The sequence below is a fragment of the Anopheles funestus genome, chromosome 2RL, assembly GCF_943734845.2.
Source record: "Anopheles funestus chromosome 2RL, idAnoFuneDA-416_04, whole genome shotgun sequence".
Lineage (NCBI taxonomy): Eukaryota > Metazoa > Arthropoda > Insecta > Diptera > Culicidae > Anopheles > Anopheles funestus.
This window is the reverse complement of record NC_064598.1, coordinates 67,200,107-67,228,047: the sequence shown is the minus strand read 5'-3', so window position 1 is coordinate 67,228,047 and position 27,941 is coordinate 67,200,107. Positions and strand designations below refer to the sequence as shown.

The window sequence follows — 27,941 nt, the reverse complement described above, 5'->3', positions numbered from 1 at the left end:
GACTCTAAATCTCTATTCTGAAGATTCATGAATCCTCATTGAATTAAGAATTCTTAGAGTTTCGGAACAACCCGATGATTTATGTGGTTGCCCTTTCACCCCAGTCAGCACTTTTGGAATAAGTTTATATCTGGTGGCATTTGGCTGGTTTTCATTTACTGTCTTGTTTCTAATCGTAAAATCCTATGTTAGCTGTAATCTTGAGAACTAAATCAACGTGGGACACGTATTCACTTGTTCTTTTCAGCTTCTGTCTTGTCATTAGATTGAAATGAGCTGGTTATAATCAGATGATTTGTCTGCCAGAATCAAATTTATGGAAATTTTTCATGTGTTCGATGGATCTGTGATGCATTATCGGATTTCTCACGTGCCCCTATTGTGTGGATAATTCTTGCATATATTAATTGAGATTTCGCGGGGGTGAAGTGGTATGCATTTGCTTGGTAGTTGTACCTGTGATTTATGTCTTATGCTTTGTTTAATTATTATAATTCTTGTTCTAATTGGTTATAGCGAAACATGGAGTTAATTTCGTTTACCAGTTTAAAATAATTTGTATACGGATTATCATAATAGGTTAGCCCTTATAACACGTGGAAAATGTAAAGTAAGGGTTAAATGTTTACTAATTTTATTACATCAAAATAATTAAAAGATTATTTTTCATTTTTGTATTTAGTAGGGTAAATATTTTTTTTACATATAACCTCTCCTGTAACGAGAGGTTTTATTTTTTATTTATTAATTTGTCCCATGATGTTATATTTGCTTATATCAACATTGGAGGTTTTCCTCGCTTTGGTGATAATGATGTCTCAAAATTATTTACTTAACTACGTTTCATTTAATCATTTTTATATTGGAAAATTCATGGCTAATGGCTAGTGTTAAATTGAAAATTTTCATTTCCATTTGTAACAAATGCGCTTTAAGACAATCAAAACAAAAAAAGTTGTAAAATAAAACACGTTACATCGGTATTGGTATTTTATTCCGATTAGTGCGTTATTATTTTAATGGATTTTAATTCATTTTTAAACAGATTTAATGTTTCAGAAAAACATGCAAGTTAAACCTAATAAAAGAACTGTTGTGTGTTGGCTCTTAAAAAAGGAACAAGAAACAACACAGAAACGAAATAAACCTGGCAAAGAAAACTGGCAATTGGCCGAATGGAAAATGCAAATGACTCGCGGCGGTATTAATCATATTTATCGTTACAACCGCGTGATGCACTAAAAATTGGCATCCTTGCGCTGCTACAAAAGTGGTGCATGCAAACCGTGTACGTTTACGTACAGTATTAACTCAATTGGTTTATGGTTACCATCAGTCGTCAAAATGTTGCAACCCGAATGCACCGCATACAAGCACACACACACACACAAGCTGGTGGTGCATTTTTGATGCTCGTCGCTGTTTGCAAGGGAAACGCATCGAGAGTGCAGTGCGAATGGAAAATCCGCTCAGTCTGTGGATCGAATTTATGCAGAAGGCCACTACCACCTACGCACAATGTCCTTTTTGGAGCCAGCTTTTTCCACTTCAAATTTGTGACCATAAAGCCATCATCACAGTACAGCCAACATATCTCGAGCATGGACAAACAGGACGAGCCTGGCAGTAAAAAATGCAACAATATAATGCGTCATGGTGTGTGTGTGTGTGTGTGTGTGTGTGTGTGTGTGTGTGTGTGTGTGTGTGTGTGTGTGTGTGTGTGTGTGTGAGTTTTTATATTTTTTTTTGGTACTTCAGTGACGTTAGCTGCACTCTGAAATGTGTTCTAGTGGAAGAGAGTTTTACCTTTTTTTCCAAGGCTGGCAGTGAAGTTTTGTTATATATTTTTTTTTTTGCCTAGACTGCCGTTCATTGTTCATTTTTGCTGGCGGCCAACAAAATTCCAGCCAAGCGTACAGGGCCACGAAACTTCACCGTCAGCGAAAAATGTGTGATATTGCCGTCGTTTTCTTTCATTGCATCCATTTCTATGTGCCATGTGTGTTTTGGTTTTATTATCGGTTTTTTTTGCAATTTCTTTTAAATTCCCTTGTAAAAGCGTATGGAGCACCCCACAGAGCACCGTTTTTTTAAATCAAGTTAGCGCGTAGAAGACTGCCACGCGAAAAAAACGCTCAACGGTTAAAAGCCGTTGCGCTGTTCCTTGGTTTGCAGGTGTACCTACCGGAGCCTCCGTTGCAAATTTAATCAATCCTTTTATTTTTATCCATAAAAAGAAGGTAAAACGCGATCGATGGTATCGTTCCACCGTACCGGCGAGATCATGCAGTGGTTGAATTTAATATGTGCCAGTAGAAAAGAAAATAAAAATCGCACCAGTTCAATCGACAGCCGTTTAAACCTTAAAATGGAAATTAAAAACAAAAAAAAGTTCCTTCATACTACCTATATTGCATATTTCCAAGGTGATTGTGCCAAACAGGATACACCCACAAGACTAGTGTGTCTGTTGTTTTTTGTACGATTTCATTCTTGTGTCACAATGTATTGAAAATATAGCAAATGTGATTGCATTTGTTTCCTGACGCATTCATTTGCTTTGGTTCTACAAATGCTCCATACTGCCCCAAAGTGGAGAAAGGATCCTATGCTCTCTGACGTGGAATGAATCGTTTACTCCACGCTGTGATGATGAATTTGTGTTACATAGTCTTGTAGTTGGAATCAGGAGGGTTGGTGAAAATATTAAACACATTGTGATGCTTGAAAGATTAATTAGTAAATAATGGGGACACATCTAGAGTGGGTATATCTTCATTTTTCCCTGAGTCGGATTAATCCGGGGGTTGGATAAAAGCTACCGCATCGTATTAATTATAAGTTGGCTTCATAATTACATTGTACAAAGACCATTTGCTTTACTTTGGTTACAACGCAACGGGTTTATGACCAACCAACGGTTGTGTTGCAGAACAAATGTCTTTTTTTTTGTTTGGGAAAATACAGACTCGACAGCGATTTCGATTTCGGGTTTGAATCCAAAATAAAATCCGCTGTTGACTCCCCTGTTACTCCGGAATAATCTGCAGTTGTTTTTGTAGTGTACGCCGGTGTTGAATCCGAAGTTAAAGTCGGAGATTGCTCCGGAGTTAAACCTGGATTCAGCTCCGGAGTCAATTCCGAAATCAACTCGGGAGTCAATTCCCGATTCAGTTCCGGATTACTCCGGAGTTAACTTCAGATTTTTTCCGGAGCTAAATCCGGGTTTTGTACGACGCAGTCAAAGTGTATTCATGAATCCACTTCGGAGTTCCCACCACTAATCGGGAGCGATTCGCTTCATTTTATCTTTTTAGCAATTGCCATATTGTCAAAGCAGTTTGACATCCCTGTACTAGGACCGCTTGATTCCGATAAGGGGCGTCAGGGTTTATATACAGTGGAACGACGATTATCCGTAGTCATCGGGGCTCGGCCCCTGCCGGATAAGCGAATATCACGGATAATGGACACAATTTATTTTATTAATGAATATTAGTGTTTAATGTGTAATGGGTGGACTTTTTTTTCTAAAGCAAAATAATATTTTTCTTAGTTACACATAGCAAAATAAATCTGTTCTATTTGGCCGAACTTGAGTCAATTGTATCAATTAATATTGAGGCTTTTATTTCTTGCCATCACCGGGTTGCAGTTAATATGTCAATTCATATTTGGAACTGTCATTTCTGAGCTGCTCGGATGATGGGACAGCCGGATAAAAGGTACCCGGATAATCGGCGCTCCACTGTATATGGGGGTGACAAGCACGCCTGCTCTCTTAGTATCGGATTCGGCAAAGCAGGAGGCAGGCAATAAATTTGAACCAGATGTACATCAAGATGTTAAAATGTTGCCTATCATCGTCCGAAAATACGACACATATCGTCACTGCACAACAACAAGTTACTATGAAAATATTATTGTTTGAAAACAAAAACCTAATCAGAACATGATAAGCATAATATAATTTACAGTGGAATTCATTAAATTTAATTTATATTGTTACAGAACATTGGATTCCATTCACGACTAGAATCACAATATTTTTCCCCGGATTGGTCAGTTGATGTGCTAAAACCACAGCTGAAGTCGCAAGTGTAGACCCACCATGATAGTGTTTATACTGCACTTGGTCACATTTCGATTGGTCCTTGATTGTAGTAGCTTACGGTAGCATATTGGGGCTAGTTTTTCTGCTTCGGGGGCGCTACGTGCAGGAAAACGGACGTCATAATGATGGGCAGGCGAAGATCCGCTGGCTTTCATGCAGCGTTTAAGCATATCCGCAAACAACATCATCAGGAGGCGGCTCATAAGCAGGGTAGATCGGACGTCGATAATGTCGCTCAAATAAATCATCTTCTCAATACAACGCTACAGGACAGCATCCGTGGCGCGTTGGTCGTGTGCGGACCGAGCCCTTGTTCACTTGCCCGTGCGGGTAAGAGTTGCAGTCAGCGTTCCCTTAGCGTGTGTCAATTTCTTCCGTGCGTCACTTGTACACGTTTCGATAGAGGGGAGATTGTTGCACCCCCGACGAATACGGGAGCGTATTTCATAGCGTACATGGATGCTGGTGCTTGGTAGATGTGACATAATGCTACCGCGCCGATTCTGAGGGCAACCATAAGCCAATAAAAGCCAATCAATCGGCAATGTCAATAATCTCCCCTCGTGCATCGTGCTGTGTGGCGTGTGGGCAATTGAGAACTAACCCCTCGTCATTATGTGATCCAACGTGATGAGTAATACACGTCGTTCTAGGGATGGTTGGACGTTTGAGATTTTGTACGAGTTGCACGGTGCACGAGACAATAGGAAGCGCCGTTAAATTGTTCATGCATTTCTTTGTCTGAAATTTATTGTTATGTGGGTTCAGAAGAAGAATTCGGTTATCGTTGCATCTCAGGCAAGAAATATGAAAAGATTCTTTTCTTTCTTTTAAAATAATCCCAAACAAAAATATCCTTTCTGTTTGAGTTTTTTTAGTAACCTTGTTAACTTTTTTTCTTTAAATAATAAGCTTTGTGTATTCTCTTTTGTTTTGCGCGTAGGAGTGATTTTTTTTATTTTTTATTCTCAACCAACTAATCTAAATATGTAAATACAAAAGCGCTTTGTAAATGTGTGAGTGCATTCAGAGAAAGCTTTAGAAAAAGCTCGAAACGACATTGTTCCACTTGCGTTCACTAAATATTCCACTTCAACTTGTAAAGAATCCAGAAATAGCTCAACTTTCTCACTAGTGTTCAAAAAACTAGCAAAGAAATAGTATTTCATAATATGCAAGCAAAACAGATAAGGACAAATCTATTCTCAATAAAAATAATACCAGCTTGAAAATTCCATACTTAATTGAACCATTACCAAAAGTGGTATTCGCTGTTAAATAGTTCTAGGTGTCACCGGATGAGAAATAGATGGACACGGATACGCAGCATCCGTGTGCACTTCAATCCAACAATAAATCATTCTATTTAATACCTACGACGTTGGCATTGATCCGCACTTCGTCGCCGCATTTGTTTGTTTCATTTTGTACGCCGTCTCTCATTTTGATAGCATCCCAACACCGGAATGCCTGTCACTTTAGTGCCATTCCGGCACGATGTGATAACGCTGATGATTGAATAAAGTGACTGATGTTGGCGACCGAGATGGAACAAAAAAAAAAACACGAAAAAAGGATGCTTTTGTGTGTGTCACACTGAAGGCGAAGAATTCCGTACAATCATGCAGCCGGCGGTGCTGCTGCGGAAGTCTTTTTGACGAGCTATTTTCCCAAAGCATTCCCGTATATATGTGCACACCGAATGGCTGGCGGATTGGTTGGAATTAACTTTTTCCCTCTTTGCTCATCAAATACCGGAAGACCGGGTTTTAGCTTCTGGTTGGTTTGCTGGACACTATGCTGGACACCAACGTTCGTGTACCGCACCACGTACATTGGCGCGTGTGTTCCTGTCACACTGCCGCAATGAGGAACAGACGCACGGCCAACCGGACACACGAGAAAGATGTGACAACCAGATCGCATCGGTTTGCGGACTTTTGATCCGATACTAATCCCTTAAGTGCGAGAGTGTGTCACAATATCAAAAGGAATATTCATTGAATTTCAATACGAGCACGATTCGCACGCTTTCTCGGAACTTTCCCTGGAGCGAGGCTAAAAATGTTCATCAAGCTGAAATTTTTATTTCCATCAGAAGCTAGCACACGTGTCAGAATGGTCACGAAGAAGAGAGGGAAAGAGAGTTTGAGTGCTTTAATTAACGTAAAAGAAGGCTTCGTAAAAATTGAACGGTGATATGTGTTCGTTACATCATATTAGAACAAAGTGAGTTCCCTTTCTATTTTTCCAGCGGTGTGGACATAATTTAGTTACGTAAGCTAGTTTCCTAATGATATTTGCGACCATTGTTTGATGGAAAAAATGGCGAAAAAGCAACTACATTTGGAAGTATGAATTTAAAAATCTTTCGGAAGAAAATTCCACAAAAGTAAATTTTTAATTAATTTTCTCTCTTTATTTATGTGCGGTTTTGCCCTCCAGGTTTGTAGAATTTCAATGCTTCAGGTTCTTTATTTACATAATCACCAAAAATGTGGGGAAAAATTCATTATATCGCATTTAATTGATGTGATGGTGAAATCCAAGAACTTTGTGAGTTGAAATACTGTCAAGGAAATAATTATAAACTTGATCACAGGATTTACATAACGTTTTGGTCAATTTTTTCAATTAAAATTTTTTTAACAATTCCCTTAATCTAACTTATATATGAAATTATGTACATCGTGCTGTTGTGAGTCAAACATAGATCAATATTGATTTTTCGTTTTCTTTCTATTTTGTCTCATTTTAGGTATGTATTTCCACACCAAATGGCAATTACGCAAAGATGGATGTACATCGTTACGGACGCTCCGTGTCCAGTGTCCTTAAATGTGCTTCGGTAAATCGTTTCTTCCGGTTCGCAATTGGGCCCGAAAGTAAATTAGTATCAATAACAGCGAGATCGCTCGAGAACGATGGTCTTTTTAAGGCACGACAGATACGGCATACACTAATCTAGTACTGTCCTGTGCAGCAGTCGGCCAGTCAATGTTCAGGCCCCTCAAATGACTAGCGTAATTGAGTGAAATATAGGAAAAATGGTTTTTCCCTTGTTTTGTTTTTTTCCTCTTTTTGTGTAAGCTACCAAGGCCGTCGTGTTTTGCGTCCTGGATTGTCGTCCCTAGCGTTGCAGTTTTGCTTTCGACCCGGTTTCCATTAGTCACATTCCACCGAGATTTGGCTGGGGTTTTGCCTGTGTTGTTCATTTATCTTGATAATGGATTTGGTTCGGGTTTTTCCTCTTTCACTTTGCCATCCCACTGTATGTGTTCCATTTGGAGTCACATGGTTTGCAGGGCCCTCCCCATGTTTCTCCTTCCGTCAGTTTGGATGTTATTGTGTTTTTGTTTTGTTTCATTTCTTTTTGTTTTACGCGAACCAATTCACCGTGCTTATGCAACGGAAGAAGGACGAGCATCGGGCATAGTTGATGCTTTTTTCCCGAACAACCCCCCCGGTATACTGTCAGCGATAACATGCAAAAACAAATATATACAAGTGTCCTTCTTGTTTTCGTTTGCCATCCCGTCTTGCTCACACATCCGCTTTTTACCCAAAATAAAACAACATTACATCCATGTATCCTCGTTTATCATTTTCCGTCCTTCCGCACCAGAGCGCTTTGCTTTCTTGATCACACTTCGGTATTAGAACTCGCTATTTTGCAGCCATTATTGAGAGGAAAATGGGGAAAACCTTCACACGGAAGTTGGGTGGACAACTGCCACGTACGGGAAAAGGGGGTGGAGGACTGCATGTCATTTTTCCATATCCGAACGAAACCGACAAACCCACTGTGTTGGTGTGCCGTACCGAATCTCTCACCAGTGGGAATTGAGAGTGGCAGCTGGAAAACGAAGTTTTCTGAAGCAAAAAAAAGGTATGATACAGCTGTTGGACTGTGGTCGTTCAAGGCAACAGATACGGCCGTATCGGGGAAATCGATCGTTCCGCAAAGGTCGTCGCGCGGTGTAACTCATGTTGTAGCACAGCTATCTGAGAGTATTTGAACAAACAGTTATGCACTGAGTTGAAAGGCAGTTTCGTTGTGAATTGATATAGGTACCTTTTTATGTCATTTGCGTACTGAAAACAAAAAACCTGTTTATTGTTCTCAAGCTACATAAAATATGAAATTTAGTTTCGTGGGTTTAGGTAAAACATGTAAAAATTCGCAATTAAAACATATTTTTGCTTAATTTTGAATATCCATAAAGCTTGCAACAACATTCATGTTCTATAACATCAGTAGAAATATTTAAACACAACCATAAGCAAAATGCACCCCGAATCCGCTGCTCAAAAAGTCGCGGATTTCTTTCCATGCAAATGGGAACGGTCGTCGCCGTGTATAACACTTGTTTTCAAACATATTGCGTTTGCTTCAATCTAGTAGGCGCTTTAGTTTGAATGAGTGTAATTGAGTGGTTCCGTGAGTTGAAATGAGTGTAAATGAGTGCACCGCGGCGACCTTTGCGGAACGATCGATTTCCCCGATACGGCCGATAGATTGGGAACGAAAATTGCACAGTGCGTGCTATTAATATAGGTGAGATTATGTAAAGTATAATTCCAATATTGGGTATTCTTGCTGGCTTATGTTAGGAAGCTATAACTTAAAGACGGCATCTGTAAAATAATCAAATTGGAATCGGATAAATGCCAGCATAATCTTGAAGGAATTAGAATTATTACGTCGCAACTCATGTATCAAGAAATTATTTCAAGTCGTCCTCATAGTCAATCTATGGATCTTGATGAATCCTTTTGAGTAATTTTGGTAAATTATAGTCATTCGCTTACTTATCAAGCGCTACAACTGCTTCGCGGTCTAGGTTGCAGGAGTCCTTTAAACTGTTTACGGTCGAGGGGCGTAGTCGGTCGTGTCATACAAGTGGCATGATCTTCCTATTGGAGCCTGGTGAGTCTAACAGCTTCTCCAATGTCCTTCCACACAAATGGAGCCAAAAATCCTACGGAGCATCTTTCCCTGGCGGCTATGAGAGTTTCGTCAGTTTTGAACACAGCCCATGTCTCAGAAGCGTATGCCAATATTGGAACTGTATAGGATCTATATTGTTCCAGCTACGAGTGCCGCAACTTGTGGCTTGTAGTCCAGTTGTTCAAAATATTTGTAGTATGGCGTGAAATCTGTGAAACATGTACACGGTCGAACTATTATGAACCCAGATTGGGCTATTTAATCGTTTATTTTATTTCTTTTACCTTTACTGTATAAAGCAAATAATAAGCAAAAGAAATCCTAACATTGATTTTTGGTTTATTGTGTTCTTTAATTGGCTTAAAACATTAGATCCACATCGTTACCAATGCCTTCTAAAACTCATCGAATGCTTAACAAAATCATTTGCCTAGCGTGTGGCAGGTCGTATTTATAAATTATCCTGTTTCGCTAGATCGAAACTATTATTACCCCTGTAAATTTAAGACAACATAATAACCCGTATTCTATCAGTACACACTGTAATGCAAAACGTTATACAGAACGTAGGATACACTCTTAGTTGGGCTGCGTATATTAGTGGACACTAGAATCACCTTGGCATAGTGCTGCAAACCAAAATGCCAAGAATTTATAGAATCGTTCGAACAGTATTGAGAACGCTGGATTTGTGAGCTTTATATTCCCCGATGGAGTGTTATTCGTCGCATCAGAAGCAAAACGTGACTGACGCTGTGCTTTGCTGATTGCATTTCTTTAATATTGTTTTGTGAATTTTTCAACCTCTCCCTACCCCAAATTCAATGCAGTTTTCATGAGTTCTGTACGGTCACATTGAGGAGGATTAAAACTTAACGATTCACTCGCAGTAGAAATCATTCGGATGGGAACTAATGGTGCTGTTGCTGCTTGTACTACGGTTCTGTTAGACAACGGCGAATCGGTTTGCGTCTTCTTCTTCTGCGTCGCAAGGATGCCACGTTTCGGTTGATTCGATTTTGCTCATTGTTCAACCAGTATGCGGCCAGGATTTGGAATCGTTTGGTGACCAAAATCGCTCGCTTCTTTCGGTTCCATGCTGGCGGCAAAATGTTCCATTATCATGAAAATAATGTTATTTTTCTGCTTTTTCACAGACATGTAGGTGGAAGTGGTAGAATATAAATAAGTAGAATGAACCTACGGTACAGACGATACGGCCGGAATATCATAGCGTAACAGTACGTCGTAGTTGCCATTCATTTGAAGGACATTATGGAAGGTTTTCGTTTTTGCTGGTGGAATTAAAATCGGCAAGAGCGGACATGGAAAATCTTTTCCTGCATCAATATTTCCCAGCAAGGCATGAAGCAGAGGAAAAGTCGTGAAAGTTTACCGTTTCCCGAAGATTCTTCCTTTTCCTATTCTGTGGATTCGTGTTTGTGTCAGTGTGTGTGTGTTATACACAGGACAAAGAAAAGCGATGGGTTGAAGATTTTTGTAGCAAATGTTAGTGGTTTTTTATGCCTCCACTAGACTACGATAGAACGAATTGTTATTTTAATTCGCTTGCACGATTTCTCACAAAAAGGATTTCACTTCCTACGTGGAGGTTTTTTTTTTGTTGGAAATTTCTAACCTCCGTAAGCGACGTCGAGTGCCCTAAGGATAATTTTGAATGTGGCGTCGTTGAAATGTTGGAATTGTCATTCGTTTTGAATACGAAATCACGCTACTCGGACGGAATCGAACACTTTCCCGTACCGAGTCGAGCATGATTGATTAGATTTCTTCCCCTAACCGACCGGTCGGTCGGGTTCGATAGCGGAAAGAAAAGTTCCTTCCTTTTTTTGGTAAAAAGCGACGAAAATTACCACTCCGTTGGATGTGACTGTGGACAGAGTACATTCCGGTGTGGTCCTGCGATGAAGGTGGAAATGCTTTCATAGCAAGGAATGCTTTACGAACACGAAACGAAATCAAAAAAGATGGAATGTGGTGGATCGAATGCGAGAAAGTGCATGTGTTGTCGCATTTAGTGTGAGGTAGAGAACTTACGTTGAGTTTTCGATTTGAAACGAACCAAAGCGACAGCTGATTGACTAACGATCTGACATGGCTCGACGTAGTTGAGTGATAATTTACATTTTTTATACCTGTCGTGCGGCACAACATTTGCTAGACGAGGGAAAATTAAAGAGATTTCGTAAGAAATTTTTAAAATTCTATTTGAAATAAAGTTTTGTATGTAAATGTTAAGCAAAGCTTATACAATTTATTTATATTTGTATATTGATTGTTTGTATAACCTATAATGGAACATTTTAATATTTTCTCGTAAAATTAAGTGATACATTTTTAAGAAATAGCATTTGTAGAATTTGGTGTTGATGAGAATCGCTTCGAATCTCAGTTTTTTTTTATAAATTCATGTTTGTTCATAAACGTTTTGATTTTCCTTTTTTTACTTTTCATATTTTAAAGTGTCCTTTTGTCTGTCGCTTTGTTATATTTTGTACTATTAACTCTTAACGACATACAGACCATGTTGGTTTGGAAATAGTGGTTTTGTGTGTACTGGAAAAAGCGCATGCGCCATATAAATCATATTCATTTGTCCTGCTGGTGCGACAAACGTGTCGAATTGTTTTATTGTGTTAAAGAGAAGAAGAAAAAAACGGGGTTTTAGTGCATTTCGTCACCAATCGTGCTATTTTTCTTATGATATTTCATGTTATTTTTATATCACAACTATTTGAAACGATTTGTTATTAATGTCATACCACGAGCTCGGCAAAATTAGGCAACTCTACATTGTTATGATTTCATGCGGATTATTAGTGCGAGAAAGAACAAGAATTCCCTCAAATTATATTGGTTTGCTTCAGTTAAATGAAAGGAAAATAAAATTTTGCCCCTATGTGCTTTCCATATTCCATAAATTAAATCTATAGGAATGTGATAAGAAACGAAGCAACGAAAGCTGTACAATGTACATAAACTTTGACACAAATTATTCATGCGATTGATGTGAAGAACTCGCTGCTACAGTTGCTGAAGTTTTGGATGCTGGTTGTTAGATGGTTTTGTGCATGGAACCCACCAGGAAAAATAATGTGCTGCTAGTTCCATTATTTTATTTTCTGCTCGGTTGAATAAAACATTACTCTCTAATGTATTGTTGTTTTGTGCACAAAGAACAATGGCATCACTTTGACTGTTTGTGGTTAAATACGTAAATTAGTTTCATTGTATGTTAGAAAAAGTTATCTCTTGTAACGGATGAAATGATTAATTAATACAATGCAGAGAGGCAATATGCAGGCAATAATACAGCCAACGAGCTGCATGTGACAGGCGAGATCTTTTAATTCGGTCCGCAAAGGAACATCGAGAGCTTCGTCTGATGGATGAATCAATCAGAAAACAGCTTTTTAGCAGATTTTTAAAAGAGTAAGAATATTTCTAATTGCATGCCGAACCGCGAGCTACGACGAATTTAACAGCAGTGCTCTAACCGTTTTGCTCAGGAGTTGATTCACGTAGGCAGCGCTCTATCAACCGTCGAACATCCTTCACAGACACGACAATGTTCGTAGGGTTCTCTATCAAACATCGCTTCTATGCTGCTTGCCAAGGCGTTTGGTACACCTTTCAAGTACATTTCAAGATGGAACACAGTCGTTCTACACAATATCAGTCAGTTTTGTTCGATATCGTCGATATCTATAGAGCATGGTGTATGGCATTGTTCTTGTCTTGTCTGATACAGCGTTGGCTTATTTGGGCCAACCATAGGAACGATGATACTAAATAATCTAACTTTAGGCGAAAACAATACAGCAGTTCCTCGAGATACGAGTTTAATTCGTTCTATAATATTGCTCTTAAGTCAAAACAATTTTTCCCTTCGAATTCAATGAAGAACCATTCATCCGTTCCAGCTCTTTAAACATCTCTATATCAACAAATATTTTATATATGTGCATTATATTCAAATTTGATGTTCCCAAACGGATATGACAAACGAAATCGTTTTATTTAATCCTCTTTTATCTGGATCTGAATTGTTAACAAATATTAAATTGTTTTGTTTTTGGTTGCTCTTTTAGAAACTGCTCACGAGCCTCATATGTGACCCGCCCCGGGAACATTGGGCAGTGATGTAGTGTGTGATTATTCGTTTATCAAAACTCTTTTATCTAAGAACGCTACTATCTCGAGGGGGCTCTGTACTTTATCTACGTTTATAATTTTAAGAAAATTGCGAAAACGTTATCAATACGGCGTACCTGAATAAAAAAAATGATAAAAAGTTTCTTATCACCTTGAAAGACCGCTCCTAGACCAGGGGCCTCCAATTTTTTTAAATGACGGGCCGCTTTGAGTGGAATAGCCACAGCTGAGGGCCAATCTCGGGATATCTCGGGAGGGCCTCGCGGGTCGTAGTTTGGAGACCCCTGCTCTAGACCATGTGGTAAACATACATGACAATGTCATAACTTTTTGGACATGTGTATGAAAGCTCTTCATATCCATCGATTAGTGGATTAGTCACAATTGATTATTGCGACGCAATGTCCCCAAAAATGTACTCACTTCAAATTTAGTCCACCTTTTTTTAAAGTCGTGCAAGTGTTGTAATTCAAATCCAGTCAATATCCGCGCCGTTTATTTTAATTATAATGTGCGAAGGCGTCTATATCTTTAACTAATATTGTCAAAGGGCATGTGAGAATTGGAAAGGAACATTCATATATAAGAAATTTGTTCAGTTTTCCAAAACGGCACTGTCACTCAACATACAAGATTATTAACTAATAACTAATAACTAATTCTTATTGCCTCTGCTTATAAGTCAGTATGATTTGCATCCAGATTGTTAAACTTTTGATACGATAATTCTTTCATTCAATGTCGCTTCACAACAGCTTTGTTTCAGCTATGTTTCTGTTACATTTATGGTTTTATTTCTTGTGACGCACAATTAAGCTACAAATTAAAATGTTATCAGCGATACACGCTCAAGATCAATTAGAGCCAGTGCTTTCAGGAAGTCAATAATTACATTTCCGATACATTCTGCACTACTACCGCGGCTACCACCTTACAGCAGATCGCATATCAGTACGTGTCGATCAAACCGGTGGGGGAAACAACGGGCTCGTGGTCCTCCGCCAGTTCATTCTAATGGTGAAAGCTCAATCAATATTACCACAGCAAATGGTACCGCCAGTCTATCTCGTCTACTCGTTGGAGATAATGAGATGCCTAAGGTTAGGTGCACGACTTTGGCACGGGGTGCGTTACACTTGTATTGGGCGATTGTTTTTTTTTTGTTGTGTCCCGGTTGCTGTTTTGCTGTCCTTTTTCTTTCTTCGAACTTTGTCACTGGTTTTGTTCTTGCTCACGTGCCTTACAGAGTGTTGTGTGCCAGTTTCATCCCTTTTTCCACGGCGATGTTAATTACTTGTGGTAATTTTCCGTAATTACAGGCATTAATTTTGCTCCAACTAGTCAATGTTGACACGCTGCCTGCCTGCCTGTCTGCCTGTTGGTGCTGGATCCTGGCGAATCGGGTTTCAGGCACGCCCGAAGGCATCGGATATCGGAAGCTGCCCCACCTCAGGAAAACCGACCGGATGTGGCTGGTAGTGCGATGTATCATTTCGCACGGGAACAAAGGTTCACTTCCAGCGGAGGGGAGAAAATAGGGCTCAAATATCCGCCTGTTCGAAAAGCTCCTCTTCCATCATTTTCTCATAGTACGGCGGATGGAAGGTTTATAAGAAAGGTCGAACCGGTTCCCTACCGTAGGATAGTTGAACTAGCCTGGTGATGGAGCGATCTGATTAAATTAGCTGCCTGCAAGAGCTAATCAAGCAGTTGGAGCTAAGGTGGGCCCTCGATTTTGACCACGTTTTGGCTCCCTGTTCGCGACCAACTATACGGGAGTAAATGGATCCGTGGCTGGGTGCGCGGGAAATGGAGACAGCTTTCATGCGTGAAATGTATGAACCTGCCAGGAATAAATAATTTCTTCGCGTAGTTAAGTCTTACCAGTTTGTTGAGGCCGTGCTAAGGTGTACCTTTCATTGATTGCGTAACAACAGTGGTTTTTGGGGGTGCGATTAGACGATGGGGATGAGGCGAAGGTTTATCGTACATGATGACCCAATTACCTGCTAAATAGAGATCTTGGAATCATGTTAGCGGCTTACTAATTAAAACTAGCGTTTTTGGGCTTTCCGCTGCCGTTCAACACAATCGTATGAAAGTAAAAAAACATTCTTTTGAGTTAAATTAGAAGCGTAAAATATTTTCACAAAAAAGATTTTATATAACAGAATTTTCCCAATTCAGTCATGGATATAGAATGAAAATGATACGGATTGTTAGACCTGGTATTATTATTTCTTAATGTTACCTATATCGCTATTAGGACGCATTTACCATAATCGTTTCAGATGTTGGATAATGTTTTTCCTCGCACAAATAACGAGTTGTTCTTGGCCACTGCCGTTCTGTCGAATGACCTGCCCTGTCCTGGACCGGATCATATTCAGCCAGCATATCCTCCATTCGATCATTAATTTGCGGCCGTATACACTCACGGCCATATAGAGCATGCATCGGTTCAGCTCACCGTTGGGACGACACATAAATAACGATGCACCGGACTTGGTTCTCGATTTCATTTCATCATCACCCCCGAATGTCTGTTGTTCTTTGAACGGGGCGGTTTTCTCTAATTGCATTGCCAGTTCCAGCATAGTCTGGCTGGAAGGCACTCCGTGATGGACTGGCGGGGTCGAGTGCTGTAAGGAAAGCAGCTCGATGCGGTTTGCATCCTTCTTGTCAATGCGAAACGCAATCCCGGTCCCGATAATCACATGGCTGAAACGAATAAAGCACTCAAATTGCATTTCACCGTACGGAGGTTTCGAGTTGGAAATGAAATTATGCAACAATTCAATTGCGCACTGTGCGTGTGCGTGTGTGAGTAGAAGGGATATTGCGCACGTTGTACCGCTGTCTGTGCATGTGGGATAATCTGCACACAACTCGATGCACACACGCGCCAAATGCAGACCTGGTTTGTGTTTGGTGTCCGTTTAGAATACGGGAAAATAGGTCAGAGGTCAATGGGAGCATACCCATATGTGGTAGATGCGAGATGCAAAGGGAGTAGAGATCGGAGATCCATATCCAATCCTTTCATGTTACGTTCGATTGATTCCCGTCCCTCAATAGGTGGGGTTAGCAAAGCATCTTTTCCATTCAGAATGCACGTGCACCGGGAGATATCAATCAAACCGGCAATCAAACCATACCAAACTACAAAACCCCGGCAGTTCGTCGGTTCGGTAGCCTTCCGCATAGTATGTTATTGTGACCTCGGGAAAAGTATCCCGAGAAAATGGCTGTCATGAGAAAAGCGAATGCATTCGACATTATAGGGGAATTTGGATTCGTAACATGAATGAGTTTATCGCATTCGAATGGTTTGAGCGATAGGTGTATTTTATATTTAAATATGACAGTTTACGGAAGTTTGAAACAAGAATTATGTTAAATTACTTTTTAAATGTGTTTCTTGTTCGATATTGTTTACTTTTTAGCTCTTTTTTTGGAGGTCTTTACACACAACAGGTTTTAGTTTTAGGATGTACTTCTCTAATTGAAATGTTAAGCCGGGTGCCCACGATAGTTGAAACTTTCCTAAAGCTTCACTCAAATCCCTCAAAAACCGTCTCAAAACCAAAATCCACATGGCCATTTGAGGTTTTCCTCAAATATGGTCTCAAAAACAATCAGTCATGACGGCCATGTTGCCTCTCTTTTCGTCAGCGACTACAAACAGTGTGTGACAAATGCTATGTATTTTATGTAATTGTTATCTTTGTTTGAAAGTTTTTTTGATCAAATTTTGTTTTAAGATTGAGAATGTAAATAAATATTTTAACAATCAAATGTATTCAATGTATTCATTAAAGGTATTCAAGGATCCTCAAAACGCAAATAACTCAAAACCACTGGTGAGTTTCTGAGATTTTGAGTTCTGAGGAAATCTTTAACCGTCGTTGCCTCGGGGCATTATATTTGATAGTGATCGTTGAATAATAAAATGTAGTGTCTCCCGAATTTCTGACATCCCTTCTTGTAGTATTATTTTTTTTCTGTTTTGTAAGGCATAACATAAAATGTAAAAACTACTGAAAAATTTATCGTAAATAACTGCACAGTGTATACAAACCTTATTTATCACAGGAAAATATTGTTGTCCTAAACCTAACGTAATTACAAGTGCTAATCGCCAATTCTACGATTATTCAGGGATTAACATTGATTTTTTTTTAAACACAATCATAGGTTATTTCAACATCGTGAGTTTTGCTTTTAAATTTTATAAAATTTCCTCCAAGTTGAACAACAACTGGAAATATACGGGTAATTAAAGTAATTGTAAAATTGCTACACCTCCGCATGAAAAGTTTCTTTTCTTGATTCGTGTCGACATAGAGCGTTGAGGCGATTATTTTTTTGGGTAAAAAACCAACCCAACTTGCCGACCAAGAACATTCGAACATTAGTCAACCAATACGCTTTGCAGCAACCATTTCAAGACCGCAACACGTATTGGAACAGATGGTATTCGGAGAATGATTCTCTCAGCCCATTACTTGCCTTTAGGCGTCTATTTCCGACAGTTGCTAAACCTTAGGCTATAGTTGTGTGTTTTATTTATTTTATCCCTTCTGTTTTTCAATATACGGGTCCACATTATATCCCGACGGTGTCACTATTTGATGATTGTATGTTGTATGTACTTTCTATTATTCATTTGATCATGGCTTTCAGGATAATCCTTGTTCGGTTTGTTGCCCACCGCGAATCGACGCAACGCGTTTTGAAAGAGTTTGTCCCCCTGCTTGGGTATGCGATTGAGCGAACATTGGTACTGGTGCTCAGTGGTTTGCAGCTCTTCATGAAAGTCCTTGCGGTGTAGCGAGTTTGCTAGAGTAATTCCGTTTTGGTTAGCACACCACCGAGACTTTGAAGGTGTTTATGATGTTTTCTACCTCGACCCGCGAAAGAGGATGCAAGTAAAAGGCAAAATCAAATGTCAAAGAATTGCCAGCTGCAGCTTGGGTTTTTTATTCTGGGTGGAACTAGAAAAGTTACTTCTGTTTCTGTCTTGCTTCAGCCATCATCCAAACTGACGACTTGTTCACAGGGGAAAAACTTTCAACAGTGGCACAAACTAGCTTCTCCTTGTTTTGCTGACCATGTTTCCAGGTTTCTCCAATCCTCACAATCCGGGGGCTTGTTGTCAACACACCATTTCACGATAATGGAAAACAGCAGTATGGCAAACACATTGTGGAGAAAAAAAAGGAGACGAACACGACTGTACAACGATCTGTCGAAATTGCGTTGAATAAAGTGGCCGGCACTACATGACAAACCCATAAATGTACGAAGTAACACCTTTTTGGTCTCTCCCCCAGCAAGTTACTCTCGCAAATTGGTCCACCCGGGTGCAGCGTTCTAATCAATTAGGCTGGAATTGGATAGTGGAATATTATTCTACTTTTCGGAGGACATTTGTGTTTGTCTGTTGTCCTGCGGGCGTAACAATCGAGCGGAACGGCTTAGGAAGGGGTGTAGAGTTTAATTTTCCCTCCGGGTAAACATATTCCCCTATCACTTTTATTGTGCATTTTCAAAAACAGAGGCCATTCACCCTTCACCATGCAAAAGGGCGTAAACGGAAGAGAACGGATGGGTTACCTCGCTATGTTCTTTGAATGGTTTAAGTGAACAATTTACATGCCCAGCATCATACACATTTAAGTGTGTGAGTAATTTTGTTTGAGATTGAAGAATATTCCCAACTTCTAGTTTTGTGGTGTTTCTCTCGTTAAGTATTCGTCTGGAAAATCTATTTGTCAATGTTACAAAAACTCACCATCGCTAATAATTGTATCCGTTCGTAATCATATTATCCCCAGAATACACAAAATTTAATACTATTTGAAATAGTTTATCATACAAATTTTTGAAGCTGTTATTAGAATTTCTTCAAGCCTATTGCCATTTTCTTACCTAAAATCAACATAAAAAAATATCTCCTAGAATCCAAATATCTAAACAAATAGTTGTTGAGGAAAAAAATATAGGAATAGTTAAATGATAAATGTGGTTTCTACAATTGCACTATCATTTATTATTCAATTGTAAAATGAAATATTTGTTGAACCCATAGGTATGTGTCTTCGAGGCGTCGATTTTACACCACAGGACAGTATCCACGTACGCAGAACTGACTATCTTGCAACGGGTTAATGAAGGTGAAGGAACCCCAGAAATCTCACTCCAGTTTAGGTTTTAGTGTCCCAAAACATAAATCAAATAACATTGTTTTTAGGGACGTTGTGTGTGAAACAATAACATTTATTTCATGAGATATTGCAGTGTTTCTCAACAATGAGCCGCTTCTCTTTGTTATGATTTGTTTTGTTTGTTTTTGCACATTAATATTTTCTCCCACAGGAGATAGATCTAATGGTTTCTCTTTAGCTTAAAGTGCATGCCCAAACCCTTGCCATCGAGCACATCCTTTTACCATATCCCGATTCGATGAATGCAGTCGGTGATGAATATTTTAAACCCGTTAATCCCACGCGGCGGTCAACGTCAGCGCAAAAGCAGTCGATTTGCAGCTAGGGGGTTTGTGTCCCGGGTGTAAAACGAATGCGGAATGTGCAGGACGCGATGATCATCCAACCATTAGTAACGAGCAAACGAGACGAGCCGGCCGGATGATCTGGGCCCCCGGTTCCCGTGAGCCCTGTCACGGCACTGTCAGGACATAATCATCAGTTTTATCTCTTATTCAACCCGCTCGAGGGACTTCCTTTTCGGGAAATGGAGTGAGCACGGGAAAACGGGCAAAGTATACATCGCGACGTGCCGGCTGTACCGCTGATCCCTTGGTCCACCGGGGACGACGACCCCGGCATCCCATAATCATAATCATCATCCGTGCTCTCAAACGCTTTGTCTGCGAGGCATCGACCGTTCCTGCCAGTTCCGGACTCCTTTTATGTGTGTATGTGTGAGGTCCCCTATATTGCAATCGGCTGTATTTACTTCCGTTAGAACCGACAGTAAAATTCATCCGCGAGGTACGAATGTGAACGCGCATTTTCCTATCATCGTCATCATCACCATCATCATCACTTTCGCCCTGCTTTTCCACGAGTGCGTTGAACGATGGAAAGGGAATGATACCGAAATGGCGGGGTGGTTCCGTGAGAAATGGTGGTAATTTTTAGGACCATTGTTTCGCAATGATTATGTTCGGGGTTTAATTAATTTTATTCAAATTTATTCGATTAGAATCATTCGTTGTAGCGCTTGGTACGGTGGAAAGTAGTGAACGGAAAGCAAACCCTAGGTGTGGGCTTGGTTTGAGATCTAACGCCTCAAGTGTCACCGCTTCCATTTACTTGCAATCATGTTCTAGATAAGATGCGATGCGAGGATTAACCGACTAAGAAGCTTAAAACGAATTTGTCCTTTCACGGTGGTTGTTTCCATCTTTGAAGTTCGTTTGTATTAGATTCACCATGCTATCCCTTCGTACGTGTTATGAAAGTAATTAATCCATCATGTGAAGAGAGTACATGTCAATTGCAAAATTTTCAAGCTAAAATAAAGTCTCTTTGGAATTGCTGTAGGATTACTTCAGGGCTAATGATATAAACTAAATAAAATTGCTAACAGGATTGAGGATTTTTGTTCCAATTTTCATTCTACATATTTGTTTTAAATAATTTCGAATATTTCCTTACTATAATTCCCAATTCCTCTTTTTCTCATAAATAATTTGTTGTTGATTTGTTATTTGTTCCAATAAATTGTTCAACAAAAGACCTCAAATCTTTACTGAAGCATGCTGCATATGTGTTTAAGTGAGCATTTAAATCACTTAAGATGACAGTCAGTAGAAAGGAAAGCTTAGCTGATTTAATAACAGAACCTAAATTTACTGGCTGTTAGGAGTTTTTTCTACTAAACCTTTTGCATTTGAATCTACGAAACATTTTGCATTTTTTAAACATTTTAAAAGTGATATAGAATACCCATTTCATAACATACTTCGTATGGTGCGAAAAGGGCTTCAGATTTTTTGCAAGACTGACTTCCTAATACTCCATACGGACGGTAACCGAAATCGAACCAAATATTTATAACGGATCGTCTGGGGTTTAAAGAAAAGATCATCCGATCATCGAGTTTATGCTTTGTGCTATACGTTTTCAATGCAAAACTATACTTTTTTGTATATCTGACGTGTCTAATCCTCTTTCCGCTTATGTTTTTTATGTTTCATCCAGTTAACTTCTATCATATCCCCTCTCATTTGGTTACAACGAGTCGTATACAGTTCAGGAGTACATTACCTGTCTCGTCGATAGTTTTGCCACGACGTTCATGACGTGTCCTACGACAAACAGGTTTTGATTCCTTTTAAAAACGAGTCTAACTATTTTGATCAATTTTTACCCATAGTTAAAGAACTTGCGCAAAAATGTAAATGAAATGCATATAATAAAAATTTACTTTAGCTAATAACGAGACAAATTTTGCAGGAAAAGAGTTGTGATAGAACAAAATGTGCCTATGGTGAATGTTGGGAACGTCCCACACCGGTAAAGATTGTTGGATAATCTGTATTTTTGTAGATAAAAAAGATTATGATTGATAATAATAAGTGACTGTATCGATCGCGTGTTCTATCGTTCAAGTAAAAAATCTTGTCATCATGTTTATCGTGCGATTCCAGATCAAACTAATGCGTATTATTGTATTTTATTTATTTGATATACATATCGTTTTATTTCATAAAAATCAATTAATGTATTACATTATCGTTTATCATTCTCTCGTAGTACAACATACGCGTATATATTATTTTTACTGTGTTCAATATCGTGCGGGTTTGTTCATTTTATTCAGCCTGGAAGGCTTTTGAAGTCTGATGCAACTTTATTCACAGCAGGCACAATCCGGCGATGTTGGATTCCTCTCCTCCGCCTCCTCCATGATCAATTCGTTGCTCGGATAGAAGCTGTATAGCGGCCTTTTGAAAAATGCAACACCATATATTTAGTATGATCTCCAGTAGTCCTCCAAGATCGCAGCGCATCATCATCATCAGGTCTTTTACAACAACAGGCCAGGCCATGTTGAGTAATGCGCTTTTCAGCTTTCGACGGTATTGGTGTAGGACGTGTAGTGGCGTGATACTTTTGAGGTCTCCCGTTGTCAGCCGGGCCTGCTTGCTATTTCGTCACTAGGGTCGCAGCACCCACTGCATCGGTTGGTTGGCTCAGTCAGCAATTTTGACCGGTCATTCACGTTCACAAACTCGCGATCGCAGTTCTGAGGGAGAATGAAATGAACGACACAAAGCAAAGCAACACATGGAACAACATTAGCCGCCAATGTAACGTCACTTGTAGTTAAGTAGTATCTTTTAAACAAAGTTCACTATATCACTTCGATCACGGAACAGTCTTCTCCGTTGGCGAAATATCGCTTTGTTCCACGCACGATCGTTGAAGAAAACAGGATTAAACGTGTTTTAAAGCCGGCACTGCGCGAATCTTACCTTCTGTTCCATGTCCAATAACTGCTTCCAACATAATGCCGCACGGTCTGCTTGCGATTTGCTTCGTAAGCTCAGGTGCGCAAAGGGCACACACTCACAAGCAAAGTGTGAAGTTTGATGTCGTAGTGTGTAAACCGGCTAAGCAACAGTGAGGTGCGTATGTTTTGCTCCGTTTTGCAATCCTTTTCTCCTATCGGATTAACATTTAAAGTAATACCTCATTATGTTGCTGTATATGAAATATCATCCCGAATTCTGTAGCCGGTCGGTGGTGTAGTTGAAGCCAGTGTCGTACGACAGAACTTGTACGAAATTCCAAACACAAACAAATTCCAAAACAAGCTAATACGTCCCATGCATGCTAAAGTTTACCGCATTAAATGGAAACTTATGAAACCAATCGGAAAGCAAACTACGATGTTGAGAACGTTTTGTGATGCATATTTAAAATCTTCCTTGAAGTGATTTTGTGTTTTAAAAATTGTAATAAAATATTAATAAGGTTATTTAATAAATACAAGTTTTTAGTTTCTGCCTAAGTTAGACAGTTTTGTTTTACATTTCGAATGGCTTGAAAGTGAATGGTTGAAAGCTCAAAAGTCGACATGTATTCGACCAATCATTACGAATGTTTATCGCAATGTTCATTGGAATTCTTATGGAGTTAATCTATTGCTAAATATTGTATGATTTTACAAATATTCTTCTAAATAATCGTATTGCAATAATTTTTTTGAATTTTTTTTGCAAGAAATTATAAAATTATTTCAAGCACTGTGCAAACATGTTTCTCCTGCCATTGTGAATGCTCTGCAGACAAAGAGCGAAACATGAGTCATACCGTGTACACCTCCAATTCTTCGATATAAAGTCACTTATACATGGCCACTTGATGGTCACGCATGTCCATGAACTTGCCTGAGATTACCTATACAAACGTACCTTTACTACCTTAGCGGTTTCTTAAGCCAGTCCGCATGTAAAGGGCTTGCACAGAAAAAAGGTATGTGCACGTTATCTTACTTGGACGAGCCCATGATGAAGTAATGTTGTGTAAAAAGGTAAACTATGTGCGAAGTACACGCGCCTGCGTAAAGAAGAATGTGTTGGTACCTTTTCTCAAGATGAAGAAGAGCATGTAGAAGGAGACATTTTGTGTTTTGTGTATTTGTCGAAAGAATTTAGGTCAGTGACTTCGATGATTCATGGGGGATTTTTTGTTATTGCTATTATGCGCGATACTTTCCCCTGACGACCTTGAACGTGGTCGTTGGCCTAATTTTGTTTGGTGCATCCGTGTTTTTGAGATATTTGAGATTTTTTGAAAAATATTTAAATACGTAATAATATCGATGTGATATTGTAATGCTAATGTCGCAAATATATTTAAATGAAAATAAATGCAAACAATGAGCTAATTGCGAAAACTTTTACAACCGCATGAGATTATAATGCCATTCTAACCACAAATCGGAATTTACTATACTCGCCATGTGGTTGCTGGTACCATTAATTTGAGTAACGCATTCAATTACTCATACTGCCCATCATAAATCACAAATTATGCTGTTCGGTACCAAAACCACCAGATAAGCACCACCAGCACTCGAGCGATACAAGCACTTACGGGGGTGGATTTTACTCTTCGATTCCTTCCGCTACGACGGTGATGTAAAGGGGATTAATAATGGTTTTGACACATTATATGGTCCGGTTTCTTGCAATTAGCCGTACCGGCACAGTTGTCCGCAAGATTGTGTTGATTCTTAGTTGAGCATCGGTTGAGAACCGACCGAGGTTTATCCGTGTGTCTTTATGCATGCCTAATGCGTACCGTGTAAGCCCGATCGATCTTCATTCTTGCTCTTGTTCAAACAGCGCTTGTACGGTTTGCATATCTTGTTAGCAGCAGGTATATTTAGAAGATGGTATTGCAGTTTTCAATAATGTCCATAAGGGTTTGATCTGATGATACATTTCAGCGACCAGGCTGATACTTGCTGTTAGAAAGTTGTGTCATTTAGTAGGTACATTCCATTTACAATAAGATAACGTATGGAATATTGGACACTGATAACTCCTTATTGATAACTGTTGCTTCAGGGTTCGTGTCTATAAGTTTTCCATCTACGAAGTGCTCCATATCCAGATTTGAAGTGCTTCTTTATTTTATTAAGCAGTAACCAGCTTACCCCGCAAAAACCTAACTTTTCCTCTCAAAATATGTTTTGTTATGAATGTCTTCCATTGGATATTTATTATGCTTAGTATTCACATAACAATTATTTCCTTAACAACTCTTGACATTGCAGAAGAATTAATTAGAAACTCTCAATAATGTGTCGGTAAGAACACTCTTCAAAGGATGTAGCGGTAGGAACAAATCTCTCATGAAGTTTAACGCATCTCACCTGATTCTAATATAATTTTGAGCTCTTGATAAAGTGGATTTTCATTGTTAATTGCACCGATGACCACTTAAGGATGAGTCGAATATTCAATGTCTGGGTCGTACTTGAATGTGTGTCGAATGTTGTTGGCGATGTTTGTCCGTGAGCCAAACTTTGATCCAACGATCTTTACTTCATTCCAATTGATCCTTTTCATATAGTACAGGCGTATCCCATGTATTTGGTACCGAAAAAACAGCCCGAAGCAAGGCGTAAGTCGAAATCGTCGTAAGTCGAGAATATATTGTTTATAACCATACGTAGAGAGTTGAAAGTTTTATTCAATTATTTCGCTCAGTTTTATACATGTTGTAGTATAGTAATTAATCTTTCCAATATCTATTCAATATTGCTTTAAAATATTTATCGAGAATGTATAAGTTTATTCCAACAACTTCGTTTCTATTATCAGTGAAGACCATGATTTTTTAACGGTTACCGTTGAAAATTAAAAAATACTGTTAATTTGGGCAAAATAACAACTGTCAACTGTCCGGATCAAAATCGTCGTATCTGCGAATCGTCGCATATCGAGAGGGTCGTAACTCGGAGGACGCCTGTATTACTATAATTTTATGCTGATGTTGTGAAGGTTTTTAATTGGTAACGATTGAAATGCGGAACAAAGCTGAAAAAATCATTTTTAATTCGTTAATTGTTCAGAACATATATCTGGTACCTTCTTCTCGGAATCCTTTTCTTATCAATCCTCAAAAAAAATCGATCTACATTAAGCAATAGAAACACCCTAATCGATTAATATTATGTCAGTGATGTTAAAAAAAAGTAAAATTTATGTTGTAATGGTTCGATGGTTGTGATTGCTGAACCGAGGAATTGTTGAATAATGCTTTGGGTTTGAACAGGTGTAATCGGGTGTGATGTTAAGACTAATGCACCATCGTGTTGATTTCATGGGTCATTTGACTAAATTAATTTTCACTAAGTTAAGTGATGAAGTCGCTAAAAAAATGGAACACAAAGATCAATGTAACAGTCAACTTCAATTAATGTCAAGTAACCATTGGTTTATTTATTTATTTGGATTTGTGTTCTTCATATCATTATGCAATTGTGGTATAGGATATGTTTTATTGTGTAGTATTAAATCGGTATTTGAATTAAATGTAGTAAAGTTCAGAACTCGTAGAAGTTGAAGTAAGAGCTTTACATTAGTTGTCTTGCTGGAGGAGGCTGGCTGGCCCATTTTTTGCAAACTATAATAAATCACTCGTCTGCAGTGGTTATGGCATGCATTAGATTAAGTTTTTGATGTTTATTCTATCGTCTACAAAGCCATCGCATTTGCTGCTTAATATTGCTTCACGTCAAACGAAAACTTTCGCATGGTGTGAGAATCCGTTCGTCGTTACTGCGACACAACATCTCGTCCGGAACCGGGTACAATATTGATGTTAAACTGTGCGCCACAAGCCAAAATCTATCATCCTGGCTGCAAACGAAAGAAACAAAAAATTCATCCCCAAACAACTCCTTACGCTCGTTACTGTGGTGCGTGGTTGCCATTCCCGGTTTACCCGTGTGTTTCTTATTTGCGGTATGTTTGCATTTTCTCCCCCAAAAACTTGACTTCCGCACGTGTAAACCTGAACCGGTGAAAGAGGACCCTAGAGTTAATAAAACAAACATGTCGATTTTCGTACCGTCCGGATTTGACTGATAAATTACCGATCGTTTACCATTTTGAACGCTGTTTGCATTCTGTAATCGGTTAGTTCTGCTGGGTTTTGTGGCACAGTTACCAACTGGCTGTGGATTGGGACAGAGGAAGTGAGCGAAGCTACGGGTAGAATCGATGTCAAAGATTTATCGACTGTACACAAACACACTTGTATTGGCTGCAGAAGAACGGAACTTTGACTAGACATGGTCTCGGCGGTACCACGTCTCGGCTCTGTTTCTATTGCAGGAATGCTGCTGTAGTAAAGCTTTTACTTCCAACTTCCTTTTTCAGCCTTTGATGTCCAAGTTTTAAAAGCAGCGACTCGATGTGTGCACAAAAGCCTGTTGTGTGAGCGGAAAATGGACGGCAATGGAAGACGGAACTATTTGTTGTCTTTTTTCATCCATCCAGAAGGATTTGTTCCCCATTAAACCAGGATGGCGGAAAGGATGAAAATGGCATCCGGTGAGATGTTACATCACTATCGAAACGCTCGTTTTGCGATGTGGGATGAAAAATGGTTTGATGTTTTTCGCCACGCTTGACCATGTGTGTCGTGATTGTACTCTTTTTTGTGTTCTATTTTACTCTGTAGCTACTAGCTGTTTAGTTCCGTTTTTGGTTATAAACAGTTTATTTTTGTTGCCAACGACAGCTTCCGGGGGCTGATTGATGTTATGCTTTTGAAATGTTGTTGCTTCGTAAAAGAATCATGCTGTGGCAAAAGTTTGATGGTGAATGCAAATTTAAGAACCATTGGCGGTTAGTTAGATAATAGTATGAGATATGATTGACACATTTATTATTGAAATAGTATGTTGGAAAAATTTAAATACATCAGATTGAAATGATCTGTGGTTGTTTTCGCAGCGAGCGATTATATCGTTGACCGAAGCATAACTTGAGAGTTTGATCTCAATTTTGTTCTAATTTCTATCATTCTCTCCATACCGAAGTTTGTGTAAAGGGAAGCAAGAAAAAAATCTTTCATCCCTAGCTCCGATTAACCAGCGAGTGAATATTAATTTATGCATTTTTTTATGTTTTCTATTTCATTT

The 27,941-nt window shown here is 39.1% G+C and overlaps 1 protein-coding gene and 1 long non-coding RNA gene across 10 annotated transcripts in view; one reads left to right on the top strand and one right to left on the bottom strand.

The window, feature by feature from the left end:
• The window catches only part of LOC125762290 (semaphorin-1A-like), a 161,968-nt gene that overhangs the window by 87,323 nt on the left and 46,704 nt on the right, over positions 1–27,941 (top strand). The window lies entirely within an intron of this gene.
• On the bottom strand, positions 12,295–27,938 carry LOC125762335 (uncharacterized). Its single transcript, XR_007418203.1, has 2 exons — positions 22,750–27,938; positions 12,295–22,520 (listed from the first exon to the last, which is right to left on the bottom strand). It is a non-coding gene; the product is annotated as an uncharacterized LOC125762335 (long non-coding RNA).